The sequence below is a fragment of the Myotis daubentonii genome, chromosome 3, assembly GCF_963259705.1.
Source record: "Myotis daubentonii chromosome 3, mMyoDau2.1, whole genome shotgun sequence".
Classification (NCBI taxonomy): domain Eukaryota; kingdom Metazoa; phylum Chordata; class Mammalia; order Chiroptera; family Vespertilionidae; genus Myotis; species Myotis daubentonii.
In genome coordinates this window covers 148,334,498-148,346,237 of record NC_081842.1, presented here as the reverse complement: position 1 = coordinate 148,346,237, position 11,740 = coordinate 148,334,498, and positions in this window count along the sequence as shown.

Below are 11,740 nucleotides of genomic sequence, written 5' to 3'. Positions count from 1 at the left end.
CTCCAGTGAGGATTAACAACAACAAAAAAGTATTGAGGTTTGAAGATTCATATTATTTTATTTCTTTTTTTAGTTTAAAAGATGAATGGGCTTTATTTTTTTAGAGCAGTTTAAGGCTTACAGAAAAATTGAGTAGAAAGTACAGAGAGTTCCCATATACTCCCTCCCTGCCTCAATTTCCCCTATTATTAATATCACTAGGGGCCCGGTGCACGAAATTCGTGCACTGGGTGTGGGGGGGGGGGAGTGTCCCTCAGCCCAGCCTGCGCCCTCTCACATACTGGGAGCCCTCAGGCGTTGACCCCCATCACCCTCCAATTGCAGGATTGGCCCCCAGCCCAGGCCTGATGCCTCTGGCTGAGGCGTCCGGCCCGGGCAGCGGGGACCCACAGCTGCAGCGGCCCCGCAATCATGGGCTTCGCTTTAGGCCCAGGCAAGGGACCCCTAGCTCCCGGGACTGCCAGCTTCGACCGTGCCCAGCTCCCATCGCTGGCTCCACCCCTACTTCCTGCTATCACTGGCCAGGGCGACAAAGGCACCTGATTCTCCGATCATGGCTGGGGGGCAGGGCAAAGGCGGCCCCAGGGCCGCCTTTGCCCTGCCCCCCAGCTCTTAGCTCCCCGCTGGGTTTCCGATCACTGTCAGTGGCAGGGGGCTTCTTCCTGCTTTCCCTTTTGCCTCCCTGCATTGTGCCTACATATGCAAATTAACCGCCATCTTGTTGGCAGTTAACTGCCAATCTTAGTTGGCAGTTAATTTGCATATAGCCCTGATTAGCCAATGAAAAGGGTAGCTTGTATGCCAATTACCATTTTTCTCTTTTATTAGTGTTGATGCTTTGGTGTGATATTTATATTAAAATTGATAAACCAACATTGATACATTATCATTTATTAAAGTCCATAATTTACATTAGGGTTCACTCTTTGGGTCTTATAATTATATGGGCTTTTTATTGTGCTTCTTCATGCTCTTCCTCATTTTAGAGATGCATCTTGATGAAGTTATTCATCTTTTATTGTTCTTTACCAGTGGCCTGGTGCACAAAATTCATGCACGTGGGGGGAGGGGTGTCCCTCAGCCCGGCCTGCACCCTCTCCAATCTGGGACCCCTCAGGGATAGAGCCTAAACTGTCAATCTGACATTTCTCTCGAAATCTGGGACTGCTGGCTCCTAACCACTCACCTGCCTGCCTGATTGCCCCTAACCATTCTGCCTGCCGGCTTGCTCGCCCCCAACTGCCCCCCCTGCTGACCTGCTCACCCCAAATGCCCCCCTGCTGACCTGCTCACCCCCACTTGCCCTCCCCCCACTGGCCTGATTGCCCCCAACTGACCCCCACTGATGGCCTGCTTACCCCCAAATGGACCCCCTGCTGGCTTACTCACCCCCAACTCCCCTCCCCCCCCGCCAGCCTGATCACCCCCAACTGCCCTCCCTTCTTGGCCCCTAACCACCTCTACCTCAGCCCCGCCACCATGGCTTTGTCCAGAAGAATGTCTGGAAGGTCTCCTGGAAGGTCTCCCAGTCTAATTAGCATATTACCCTTTTATTAGTATAGATGGTGATACTTTATAATTAGTCATATTTAAGTTTTGTTTTGTTTTAATCAAAAAACTTTTCTTGAGGATGTCTTCAGTTCTGGGTTTCATGGAGCTATTTATCATTAGTCTCCAAAATAGGTTCTAGAAAATAAAAAATTCACATAATCATCTAGTCACACTTCTAGTATTTTCTATTTCCAATTTAAATACAAACCATGGATGACACATTTCTTTCTTTTTAAAGATGTAGTTTATGGCCCTAACCGGTTTGGCTCAGTGGCTAGTGTCAGCTTGCAGACTGAAGGGTCCCAGGTTCAATTCCAGTCAAGGGCATGTACCTTGGTTGCGGGCACATCCACAGTGGGAGGTGTGCAGGAGGCAGCTGATCGATGTTTCTAACTCTCTATCCCTCTCCCTTCCTCTCTGCAAAAAAATCAATAAAAAATATATTTTTTAAAAGATGTAGTTTATGGATATATTTGAATCTAAACAAAAAAAGGAAGTAGGTTTTATGGGAATATGGACATCTAAATATATTTTTTAATTAATCTTTATTGTTGAAGGTATTACATATGTCCCCCATTGACCCCTTCTAGCCCACCCCCATCCCCTACCCCAGGCCTTCACTACCCTATTGTCTGTGTCCATGGGTTATGCATATATGCATACAAGTTCTTTGGTTGATCACTTCCCACCTACCCACTCTGCCCTGCCTTCCCTCTGAGATTCCACAGTCTGTTCTATGCTTCTATGTCTCTGGTTCTATTTTGTTTATCAGTTTATTTTGTTCATTAGATTCCACATATGAGAGAGATCATGTGATCCTCGTCTTTCTCTGACTTGCTTATTTCGCTTAGCATAATACTCTCCAGATCCCTCCATGCTGTCTCAAAAGGTAAGAGATCCTTATTTTTTTTTACTACTGCATAGTATTCCATGGTATAAATGGATTCATCTAATGATGGGCACTTGGGCTAGTCTCTAATCTTAGCTATTGTAAATTGTGCTGCTATGAACATAGGGGTGCATATATTCTTTCTGATTAGTACTTCAGGTTTCTTAGGATATAATCCTAGAAGTGGGATCACTGGGTCAAATGGCAGTTCCATATTTAATTTTTTGAGGAAACCCCATACTGTTTCCACAATGGCTACACCAGTCTGCATTCCCACCAGCAGTGTACTAGGGTTCCCTTTTCTCCACATCCTCACCACTTGTTGATTTGTTAATGGTAGCCATTCTGACAAGTGTGAGGTGATACCTCATTGTCATTTCAATTTGCATCTCCCTGATGACCAGTGACATTGAGCATTTTTTCTATGTGTCTCTTAGCCCTCTGTATGTCCACTTTTGAGAAATGTCTATTTTGGTCCTTTGCCCATTTTTTAATTGGATTGTTGGTCTTCCTTTTGTTAAGTTGTATGAGTTCCTTATATATTTTCAACATTAACCTTTTATCAGATGTATCATTGCCAAATATGTTCTCCCATACAGAGGGCTCCCTTTTCACTTTGTTGACGTTTTCTTTTGCTATGCAGAAGCTTTTAGTTTTGATTTTATTTGTTTATTTTCTTCTTGGTTTTCTTTGCCCTAAGCGATGTATCCATAAACATATTGCTATGAAAGATGTCCCGGATTTTGCTGCCTATAGTTTCTTCTAGGATTTTTATGGTTTCATGACTTACATTTAAGTCTTTTATCCATTTTGAATTTATTCTTGTATATGGTGTAAGTTGGTGGTCTAGTTTCATTTTTTTTTTGTATGTATCTGTTCAATTTTCCCAACACTGTTTATTGAAGAGACTGTCTTGGACTCCATTGTATGTTCTTGCTTCCTTTGTCAAATATTAATTGAGTGTAATGGTTTGTGGATACCCAAATATTAATGATATTTATCTATATATGGATTTGAGTAATTTTTATTTTATGCTTTATACTTTTTATGTTTCTCTAGAAATAACATGAATATTTTGTAATTGGAAACAATATATCTGTTAGAGACAACTATTGACTTATACAAATGATTTTTGCTTTTGTGAAAATATGGAGAAAAAATTTAATGTTCTATTACAAAGAAAATATATGTTAAAAACATTTACCCTTTTACAGAAGTATTTAGAAATAAAAGTAAATTTAAGGCCAAAGCAAAAGTCATTTCATGGCTTGAAAGTACTTTTGTCCCAAGGACATAAACTATACTAACTTAAACAGTGAGACTATTGTTCATAAAAGTACCCAATATTCTGAATGGATAGAAGCATCCAGCTGTAAACTGATGGACTTTTGTGGGCTAGAAGCAATTGAGGATTTCTACCCTTTAGAAAAGCCATTTCTCATGTTACAGCCATGGAGATTGTGAAAAATGTATAGGACAGATTATGTTTCACTTTCTTTATTTGCACAGCTTGTTAAAAGTAGGTTAATGCTGTGGGAATCCTTATTCCATTCACAACTTGAATATGTTCTTACAGTATTTATACATCTAGAGTTCAATTGATCATTCTGGTCACCATCTGTGCATGGATAGTTTTTACCCTAAGAGCTCTTGGTTCTAATGTATTGTTTTGACATTATATACTATAGTTGATTAAACAGAAGTAAATACCAGGTGTCGGCCTTCTCCTCTCAGGGGCCCCCAGCATGGCTGGCTGGATTGTGGAGTTTAATTATGATGCTGTACATAATGATGAATCAACTATTTGAGTTGGGGAAATCTTCAGGAGTGTAAAAAGAACTACAGGAGGATGACTAGAAGGAGACCTAAATAGGAGAAGAAAAATGTTTTCTGATAATTTTGTTAAGGAAATTAAGAAAGAGACAGAATCCAAGATGACAGGATTCCATCAAATGTGAAAAGCGTGGGAATGTAGCAAGTCTTATACAAAAAAATAAGCACCGATGGACTCCCAGCTGGAGGATTTCAGCCACATCCACGAAATAAAAGCATTAAGAAGGAGACTAAGAAGCATCAGTGTAAAGTTCACCCTGGGTACATTCCATAAAAAGATGAACTGTAGTTGAAAATGGGAGATATTATTGATATTTATGAAGAGATAGAAGAAGGCTGGTGGAGTGGAACCTAAACAACAAGTTGGGCTGTTTTCCTCAAATTCTGTGAAAGAAGTAGAGGTAACAGATGATAGTGAAACTCATGACGCCCAGGAGGAGTCAGAAACTGTACTGGGCCACCTTATCTTTCCCCTCTCTGGGGAATGGGAATACAACTGCACTCGGATCAGTTACACAGCCAGAGAAAATTAGGGGAATCGGATTTGGAGATGTTTTTAAAGACGGCTCTGTGAAACTTGGGACAAGAATATCCAGTGAGAGAAAAGAGAATAAAAACAGAAAAGCCCTTAATCATACAGTGACTAGGGTCCAGAACTCAGAGTGTGGAGACAGCAAAACAGATCCTGAAAGTAAAATTAAAGCTAAGGAATATAGTGTTCTAGTTGAAATAAATTTTTTAAAATTTTCAAAAAAATAAAGAAGTAAATACCACAACACTTGGTGCTCTAAAAAAAAAATTCAGCCCAATAATTTTGACATAATTGTGAAATCTATTATACTCATCACCCACACTGAGTTCACTACATAGTCATGGTGAAAGCTTGGGAAAGTAAGAATGAGATCTGGGTAGAAATAATACCACTCATTTGACAAAATAACTTAAGTGAACTAAACTCAGACTAAAGAGTTCAATTAAATAAAGTTATATAGACTGGAGTTCCCAAAATTTATCAACCATTGCTGTTGACTGATATTTATGACATCCCTTTCTGTTTCTACTCTACTGTTTCTTTTCAGTCATGTACAGTATAACTTGTTTAGAGTTTCTTCAAGGACTAAAGATTTAAAAACAAACTAAACAATTTAAAAGCAAAACTTCCTGGGTTTATAGGTGCAACCTAAAAAATTTGAGCATAGGATATGGGAAATCTTTACAGTTTATAACTTTTTAGACATTTTAATAGCAGCCAAAGCATAATGAGTACCAAATGATCAAATTCCAGTCACAAAGTTTGAAAACTCATTTTAAAAAGTTTGATGGTCACCTTAGCTGGTTTGGCTCAGTGGATAGAGTGTTGGCCTGCAGACTGAAAGGTCCTGGGTTCAATTCTGGTCAAGGGCACATGCCAGGGTTGTGGGCTTGATCCCTTGTTGGGGGTACACAGAAGGCAGCCAGTCAATTATTCTCTTTCAGCATTACTGTTTTTATCTCTCTCTCTCCCTCTTCCTTCCTCTCTGAAATCAATAAAAATATATTTTTTAAAAAGAAAATATGCCAGATATCCTATAATTAAGTTGAATATTAAAATAGTGGAACTCTGCTACACACCTATTATAATGGCTTAAATAAAAAATACTGACAATACTAAATGTTGGTGAAGATGTAGCACAACAGGAACTCTCATCATTGCTGGAGAATGAGGGAAACACTTTGGAAGACAGTTCAGCAGTTTCTTACAATTAGGTATAGTCTTAACATCTGATCCAGCAATCACACTTTTTGGTATTTACACAAATAAATATGTCCACACAAAAATTTGCACATGAATGTTTACATATGTTTTTTATGTTTGTATCCAAACTGGAAGGAACCAACATGTTCTTCAGTAGGTGAATGGACAAACTGTGGTACATCCATACAATGGCATATCATTCAATAATAAAAGGAAATGAGCTATGAAGCCATGAAAAGACATGGAAGAAACTTAAATACATACTGCAAAGTGGAAGAAACTAGACTGAAAAGGCTATATACTCTATGAGTTTGACAATACAATATTTTGGAAAAGGCAAAATTATAGAGAACAGAAAAAGATCAGTAGTTGTTAGAGGTTAGGGAAGAGAGAGGGAGGAACAAATAGGATAAGCATATGGGATTTTACAGTGGTGAAACTATTCTGAATGATACTATAATGGTGGATCATGACAATGCATTTGTCAAAACCCATAGAACTGTACAATACAATGAATGAACCTTACTATAGGTTTCATTTAATTATAACAAATATATCACACTAACAAATGTACCACACTAAAGCAACATACTAAGGGAAATTGAGTGGAGGAAAACAAGGAATTATATGGTAATTCTGTATTATTATCCGCTCAAATTTTTTGTAAAACTAAAATGCCTGAAAATTAAAATCTATTAATAAAGATATTATTGAGTGTCCATTATACATCAGCATTGCACCAAGAACTAGTATTACTGGCCATTTTGGCATTTATAATGTAATGCGTAGGGGTATTCAAACCAATGAAATCAAGTAACACAAATAAGTACATAATTATATATTGCTGTGAATGAAAGCTTCATAGGGCTATGAGAGCTTATACCTAGTCTGGAGGGTTAGGGAAGTCTTCCCTAAGAGAGAGATATTAGAACTCTGACCTCAAAGATGAATAGGAGTTAGCTAGTTGTGTGGTTCTGGTTGTTTTTCTCTCTCCCTCTCCCTTCCTCTCTGAAATCAATAAAAATATATTTTTAAAAAATGTTTGGTGATCATCACACACTGCAATATACAGATCATGTATCATAGAAATGTATACTTGAAACCTATTCAACCCTATTAACCAATGTCACCCCAATAAAGTTAATATTTTAAAAAGTTTGATTGTCAGCTTCTCCATAATCATAATACTCTTCACCAACTTAAAAAAAAGCAAAGGGCCGAAACCGGTTTGGCTCAGTGGATAGAGCGTCAGCCTGCGGACTGAAAGGTCCCAGGTTCGATTCCGGTCAAGGGCATGTACCTTGGTTGCAGGCACATCCCCAGTGGGGGGTGTGCAGGAGGCAGCTGGTTGATGTTTCTCTCTCATCGATGTTTCTAACTCTCTATCTCTCTCCTTTCCTCTCTGTAAAAACTCAATAAAATATATTAAAAAAAAAAAAAGCAAAGGGAAAGCACATGGAGTATACAAGGGGATTATTATTTGCTTACTTATCTACTTTGAATTTAATTTTATTTTTTCCATCACTATTTATCCCTTCTATGCTTTCCAAGGGGATTATTTTTAGACATAATTGATATTATTTATTTATGTTTTATGTATTTCTAAATATCATTATAATTGAAGTTTTATGTTGAGTACTTTAATCAAAACTTGTCTAAAGTTGGAGAGAGAAAATAGCCTGATAAATTGTTATATTGATTAATGCCTAACCTTAGTTGTAACATATGCTGACCTGACTCTAATACCATCTGAAACTATTAGGTCAATGTTAGTATAATTATCTAATTCTGAATGTTTATGCTTGGCTCTAGTAACCCTTGAATATATGTATAGTTCATCAAGGAGGTTTGAGAACAAAAAATGAAACAGTGAGACTATTCAATTGTCAAGGAACCCAGTAAGAGAGGGAAGAAGAATTTACCTTCCTAAACCACAATATAGCAGACATTTTACACGGGTTTCTTACTTAATGTTTCCAACAATCTTATGAGTGATATATTATTATCCTATTTTACAGATAAAAAATGAGACTTAAAGGGGGAAAGTGACATGTAGATGACACATCTTTTCTTTGTGATGAAAACCCAAATGTGTGAGGACAAATTAAAGGAAGCTATTGTTAAGTCAGTAAGGTGGGTGAAAACATGTCAGATGAGTTTCGGCATGAACAAATGCAAGATGACATTTATCTAAAATATATTTAGAGGATAATAGTAAGTCATTGTTAATTATTCCTTTAGGATAGTAATCCTCAAACTGTTACAGCCAACAAATTAATAAAAGATTGGACATCACTAAAAATTAAATGGAAAAGTAAATTGCACACCCTATCCCACCCTTCAACAAACTATATATCTACAAATAAAACATTCTGTCCTATTCTTCATACTTCATCTCTAGAAATAAATAGTAGAATTGAGGAAGGGCCAGATGAATTTGTTTGACTTGTTTGAAGGAAAATGTCACTTGAAGTTTTTTAGACTGAAAATATAGATTCTTTCCATCCTCAGATCACTTTTTGTGAATTCTGGTCTGACTCTGGAGTAACATGTTTCATGGAGTAATATCCATGTCATGGATGAACATGCTCACTCATCTCACATCTGGTCATTCATGTAACAAACATCAGACATTGTATAGATCGTAGAAATCAAAGATAACAAAGGTATCTTTAGATGCCTCCTATCTAGACACCCTGGGATATAAACACAGACCTGTGCCAACTTGTCGCTTTGGGCTTGGAAAAGCAGTTCCTTATTGTTGCACTGGTTTTTCTCAACCTCCACCCTCCCTCAAAGCTGGTCCTAGATTATCCTCCTATTCCTTAGTGCATCGGTTCTCAACCTGTGGGTCGCGACCCCTTTGGGTGTCGAACGACCCTTTCACGGGGGTCCCCTAAGACCATCGGAAAACACATATATAATTACATATTGTTTTTGTGATTAATGACTATGTTTTAATTATGTTCAATTTGTAACAATGAAAATACATCCTGCATATCAGATATTTACATTACAATTCATAACAGTAGCAAAATTACAGTTATGAAGTAGCAACGGAAATAATTTTATGGTTGGGGGTCACCACAACATGAGGAACTGTATTAAAGAGTCGCTGCATTAGGAAGGTTGAGAACCACTGCTTTAGAGGAAGGCTGGTTATGAAAGTTATATTATCCCCATTTCTCACAACAGTTGGCTTAGGATTTATTGGGAAAAATGTGTGATCTGTGTTGAACCTTAGGGTCAAAGTTCCTGTGTCAACTTCAAAATCTAGCAGAAATAAAAGTGACAAAACCTATCACTGTTCCTAGCCCTTGTTTCTTTTGTTCAGTTGTTTCTTGTGGGGGTTTTTTGTTTGTTTGTTGTTGTTGTTTTTTGTTAATCCTCACCTGAGGATATTTTTTTCCCATTGATTTTTAGAGAGGAGTGGGAGGGAGGGAGAGGGAAAGAGAAAGAAACATCCTTGTGAGAGAGACACATTGGTTGGTTGCCTCCCATGCACACCCAACCAGGGATCGAACCTGCAACCCAGGTACATGCCCTTGATCAGGAATCCAACCTGTGACCCTTCAGTGCACAGGCCCAACACTCTATCAACTGAGTTACACTGGCCAGGGCCTAGCCCCCTTTTAAAAATATATTTTTATTGATTTCAGAGAGGAAGAGAGAGGGAGAGAGAGATAGAAACATCAATGATGAGAATCATTGATCGGCTGCCTCCTGCACGCCCTCCACTGAACAATGCTGCCTGGGCTGGCACATTTTCATATGCTTTATTTGCCAGTTGTATATCTTCTTTGGTGAGGTGTCAGTTCAGGTCTTTTGCACATTTTTAATCAGGTTGTTTTTTTTCCTATTGTTGAGTTTTAAGATTTCTTTGTGTATTTTAGATATAAGTACTTTACTGGATATGTGTTCTGCAAATATTTTCTTCCAATCCTTGGCTTTCTTTTCATTCTCTTAATGGTGTCTTTCACAGAGTAAAATTAATTTTCGTGAAGTCTAACATCAATTTTTTAAGTCACATAGCATGGTTTTCGTGTTGCATCTAAAAACAAATTGCCAAACCTAGGTCATATAGATTTTCTCCTGTGTTATCGTCTAGAAATTTTACATTTTTGTTTATACTCAGTATTATTTATTAAATATGTTAATGCAGTTTAATGGTAGTAGAAATTGATGGATTAATTTGGGTGGGAAGATTATTGGCTCTATAGATTTTGAAGGCATCAGCATAAAGTTAAAGGTTGTTGGGAACTCATCCAAAGAATTAAGTTGCCAGTTAAGACATAGTTGAGAGAGTCAGCTGATCAGAAGAGTATGATTCAGGGTAGACCATGGGCAAATAGATCAGAAGAGAGACACAAGGATTGGGTTTACTGATCAGAATTTCAGAAAAGGCTGTCCAGTACCCTGGAGAGCTCCCCAAAGAGCCCATGTTTTGAGAGCCTGGAAGCTTTCATATATCCCTACTTAATAGCATCTAAATTTTCTAATGGGTTACTGGGCCAGACACCTATATCACTGCACTGAATGAGTTTAATTTTTTTATTAATTAAATCTTTATTGTTCAGATTATTACATTTGTTCCTCTTTCCCCCCCCATAACTCCCCTCCACCCAGTTCCCACCCCACCCTCCTCCCTCACTCCCCATCCACTGTCCTCATCCATAGTGAATGAGTTTTAAATATTACAAGAATAGAAAAATTATGAAACAGAGAAACACAAAGAAGAAAAAAATCTTACCACATAGAGATATCCATTAACTACATTCATTATTAACTGATGACAATGGTGAAACAAAATCCATAAATGGACCCTATTTACTTACGCCTATCTTCCTTTGTCAGCAGTTCTTCAATTACTCTAGTTTAATGTGCAAGTTTTGTGAAATTACATTGTAATACTTAAGATTATGTAATTTAATATATTCAAATTTTTTTGTAATATAGTCAGGAAAGAGCAATAGTAAAGCAAACTGGATTGGAATATGAAGGCTTGGTTATATATATAGTTTCCACTTGATACCAGTCCTCTCCTTTCTTGAGCTCTAGATGCAATTTCAGCTGCCTACTAGACACACTCATTTTAATATTCCATGGGCACCTTAAACTCAACTTGTTCAGAACTTATTATATTAGTTTTTCACTCAAATTGTTCCACATGTTTTTTCTATCTTGGTTAATTTCAGCACAAGCCACCTCTAATCCTTGTTAAAATGAAGCGGGGAAGAAAGAAAGAAAAGAGGGAAGAAGAAACAAAGAAACACAGGTGTCATTTCTCATCTCAGTAAAGCCACGAACCTCAAAGATTATCCTTAAATCCATTCACTCTTTCACCTATCTCTTCCAATGACTGCTAAGTTTTGTTGATATCTCCTTCTAACTCTCTCTGGAGTCTCTTCTCTCTGTTCAGGCTTTCACCATCACCCATCTGGACAGTTGCAGTAGCCTCTTTATTTGCAGCTTTTCCCCTCTTGAATTTAATTTCCATACCACTATGAGATATATTTCTAAAGGATGGATTCATTTTAAAGCCTCTGATGGTTCTTCTAGTTCTACATAGGATCATGGTTAAAGAGTAATCTCCAAAGTCAAACAAAATTGAATTGTGTGACTAGACAATTTGCTTATCTTCTCTTTACCTCAGTCATTCTATAACATAGGAATAATTTCTTCTTCATAAGGTGTTGGGAAGACTAAAGAAAATAACATGTGTAAAATACTTT